This window comes from Nematolebias whitei, chromosome 22 (assembly GCF_014905685.2).
Source record: "Nematolebias whitei isolate Nwh7 chromosome 22, NemWhi1, whole genome shotgun sequence".
Taxonomy (NCBI): Eukaryota; Metazoa; Chordata; class Actinopteri; order Cyprinodontiformes; family Rivulidae; genus Nematolebias; species Nematolebias whitei.
The window spans coordinates 15,530,068-15,534,448 of NC_056519.1; the positions used below are offsets into that span (position 1 = coordinate 15,530,068).

General features: G+C 36.8%; 1 long non-coding RNA gene across 1 annotated transcript; it reads right to left on the minus strand.

Moving 5' to 3' along the window:
• Nucleotides 1-174: 174 nt before the first annotated feature.
• Nucleotides 175-3,139, minus strand: LOC119428321. Its single transcript, XR_005187701.1, has 3 exons — nt 3,086-3,139; nt 2,648-2,703; nt 175-296 (listed from the first exon to the last, which is right to left on the minus strand). It is a non-coding gene; the product is annotated as an uncharacterized LOC119428321 (long non-coding RNA).
• Nucleotides 3,140-4,381: the final 1,242 nt, after the last annotated feature.

Genomic DNA, 4,381 nt, shown 5'->3' on the forward strand with positions numbered 1-4,381 from the left:
CATGTACCACATGAGGTGCGAATGACAATAAAGAAACTCTGACTCTGACTCTCTCTGACTCTTGTGTTTCAAAATACCATCTTGGTAAACTCCTGCCTTTTCCTCACTGGTGGAAACTTGTTTTGATGAGTCAAACAGTAAACTGGACAAAGTGTGAAGGTGCTGTTACCTGCTGTCGTTGGAATAGTCGATAAATCCGCTAAAAGACAAGCTCTCAGTCTCAAAGTAGTACTGCGTTTGCTCTGTGATGCAAACTTCCTTATTCATCGAGTTCGACACTTCCTCCTCCATTTCAGCTGCAGGATGACATGAAGTCAACTCCATTAAGTTTCAGCTGTGCCTAAACAACTTGAACGTATGATCACAGCAAACAAGTGACACATTCAGAAAACACTAATCAGAATCTCAGCTCAGAGCTGTTTCAGTCCCAATACATATTCAGAGGCACTAGAAGTCCATCAACCTAAAGATTTTAGGTATTTCTGTAGCAATATGATCTAAACTAATTCAACTACGTCATAAAGGTAAACAAAAAGCACATGCTGTAAACAACTACAACAAAAATATATTTAGATGTCTGATTTTTAACTCATTGTAGATATTGATTTCATTTGAAGGCAAACATATATATTTTAAGTGCCGTAGTAAGATATAAACATTTTCAATTAACAGAATATCCACATGAAGCTGCTTAAAATGAAATGTCAAACTATACAAGCATGGTTTCAAAATCAAGACGTAAACAAAAGGTTTCTGAACTAATATGAAAAAATAACAATTGTTTAGGCTCATTAAGCTAAAATGGCCATATCGTACAATAGTTTAGAATTCATAAATGTATTTATAGAGGGTAAGCATGCAAATTGAGGACATTTAAGACGCTGGCCAGGCAAACAAGAAAACATAAAGTCTGAAAAGACTCAGAAGTATCATCTAAGGACTGAAATATGATGTTTAAAGTAATAAAAAGCTGAATTAATTAATAAATTAAGGAGGAATTTCTGATATTAATAATTAATAAATAAAAATGTTGATAATTTGCAATTTCCTAAAGAAACATGGGATATACAAAGAGGCTGTTTAGTGGTCAATGAAACTAAGAAAAAAAATCTAGAATAAATATAAAGTTCATAAAATGGCAAACAGGACACGATCTTTCAAACATGGTAGTGTAGCAGCATGGTTTAGGCTTGTTTGAATTGTTTGATGGAGCTCAAAATTCTGAATCTCTGAAGAAAAGGGATTTTTTACTATAAAGAATGAAACCAAAGGATCCAGGACTGATTAACCAGATTGGTGCAGTACCAGGACTCATCACAAACAGAACCTTAAGATTCACACACATTTGTAGCCATTTAATGTCCTGCAAGGATCAATAAAGTACCCACCCAACCATCCACCCATCCAAGACTGGTATTAAGACTTTCCTTTGTGATCAATCCTATAGTTTGGGTTGGTCTGTTATGCTGCTAGGCTTAGATTACTGGAGAACAAATTGACCTCATTTCCTTAAATGAATTGTTAAAATTGAATAGTTTTCATTTGATATTATTCCTATCTTAACATGTGATTCTTGATCTGCCATTGTGTATCTGTTCCTCTCAAACCCAGCCGGTCGAAGCGGATGACCACTTGTCCTGAGCCTGGTTCTGCTAAAAGTTTTTTCCTCATGAGGGAGTTTTTCCTGTCCACTGTTGCATCTGTGCTCACTTAGGATAGGAGACTGCAACGAAGTGAAAACTCAAAGCAATCTGCTGGCTCCTTGATAAATATTGCTATTAACTGATTTTTATGTATGTGAATGTTTCTCTTCAGTGCCCTGAGATGACTTCTGTTGTGAACTAGTGCTATAAATAAACTGAATTTTGTTTTTCCTTCCAAATTTTAGTATATATTTAAAAATCGGATACAATTTTAAGATTCATTCACACAATATACGGACTCTGTCTTATCTATTTTTTAAATCACATAACTTACTAGTTTCTAATTTGATAGTGTGCAGAGAAAATGTAAAACTATTTGAAGATGCTTTATTTGATAGGAGCTAAAAGCTGAACAAAAGTGTAACAATTAGAGAGCCTACAGGCACTAAAATGCTACCAAAGGGACAACATAATTACAGCACAAAACATAATTATACAAGAGTTACTCCTTCCAGAAAATAACTAAATAAAACATACTGTCGATTCAAGGAATTCAGCTGTCACAATCATTTAGAGGGGCACCAAGAATGTCAATGCCTGACATTTCAATAACTTTGTAAAAAAAAAAAAAAAAAAAAAGGATAAAAACTACATCCATATGTTTGAATTTTAAGTCAACATCTTCATCACAAATCCAGCCTGTCATTTGGATTTGTTTTAAGCTGTTGGTGATCTGCATCTTCTAGTACCTCATTTGTGTCCTCAGAAGACAGACAGAAACACATCGCCACATGGGTCTGGTTCACATGTGCAGCATGTGAATTCTTCTGAAGAGGAGCGTTCATTTTACATCTGTGTGAAGACCATTGCACCGCAATCTGTTCAAAAGCTTCTAAAGCCTCTTTAAATGAGCAAAAAATCCTAATTTAATCCCCTGAAGAACAGCCTTCAAATGGTACAAAGTGATGAGAATCACTATAGGTGGGACTTTAAAGGGAGCTCACCTGCATCAAGAAAACTGGGGAACGTGAAGCTGATCAGCAACTGTTGCACTATTGACCTAAAACCAAAAACAAGTCCCAAAGATTAAAATGAAAATTCAAACAGACTTAAGCACATATGTAACTCAGAAGATTAGCTGCATCTTATATCAATTAAAAACTTAATAATGTGGTGTGGTCTTCAAATCCACGTTTACAGGACATACTGTAACGCAAGCTGGTGATGACATCAGAACAGTGAGATTGAGCATAAATCATCAGAAGATTTTGTGGAATCTTAACCGCCGCGGGAATAATCTATCTATTAAACAGATGCTGTACAGTACGGCCGTGCAGAGGAGCAAATCCTGGCCTGCTTTTCATTACAAACTGGGTGGAAGAATTTACAGTGCTGGCTTTAAAATGTATAAGTTTGTTCTTAAAAAAAACAGCAAGACTCACCAGGTTGCAGCTGTGGCCCACCATCCTAAATTCAGAATATCTGCTATTGTTGGCTAGAAGAGACATAAAAAATGAAGATTAAAAACCACATAAGGACAAATATTTGATTGCATTCTCGTTGTTTTTACAATGGCTGCACACAGTCCAGTTTCACCTGGCACAAACACCAACAGGCTCTGCCAATGATTTCATTAGTTTCTCTTCTTTGAGAGAAATCTGATCAAAATCCTCATCGGCAGATGCAAGAATAAACATGTAAACAAAAGAGCCAGTGAGCAAAAACAAGAGCAGCGCAGGGTTTGAATAAAACAACCCAAACATGCTGCTTTGATTACAGTTAGCATGCGAGGGCCTTGTTCGGAGGTGTACTTGCGCTACAGCTGACAGAGGATTGAGTCATCAAGGAGTTTTAACTAACCGTGTTAGAAGCCTCGCCGGCTGCTGACAGACTCTCTGATCAAACGATAAAGGAAGCTTTCATCCCAACTTGGTGAATCAACCGTGTTGTACACATTTGAGTTCAAGTTGGGAAATTACGTGGTTTTGTCCATCAGTGACGGGCTTGGGTTATAAATACTTGGGATTACTTTTGTCTTGGTTTTAGATATCAGCTTATTCCAAACTCAATTTTGGGAAAAGTCTGGACAGTGTGTAAAATTATAATAAAAATTGAATGCAACGATTTTCAAAGCTCTAACCCATTTTGTATTCACAATGAAGCATAAACGTGTTATGTTTACCAAGAAATTGTAGCATTTATTTAAAAAACTCCCTACAGTTCATTGTATCAAAGGAGTAAAAGAATTTAGAGAAATCTCTGTGAACCTCTCTAGAGGTTAAGGACGATGCTGAAAGTAAATTCTGGATGCCGGTGATCTTCAGGCCCATAGGTCATTAAAAACAGGTCTGATTCTGTTATGAACATCACTGCATGGGCTCAGGAACGCCTCCACAAATCATGGTCTGTAAACACATCTCACTGTGTCATGCACAAATGCAGGTTAAAATCCTACTTTGCAAAGAATAAGCCATATGTGAAGACCATCCAGAAATACAGCCACCTTCTTTGGGCCAAAGTCATTTCAAATGGACTGAGGGAAAATGGAAAATGATTCTGTAGCCAAATAAATCAAATTTAAAATTCTACTTGGAAACCTTGGATTCTACAAACTCCATACTTAATAAGAGAGGGACCATCCAGCCTGTTATCAGTGCATAGTGCCTCTCTGTCTGGCACGAGCTTCTTACACCCATTGTGTAAGACTTACACATACTTGTCTGGAGGACTGTGTGTTA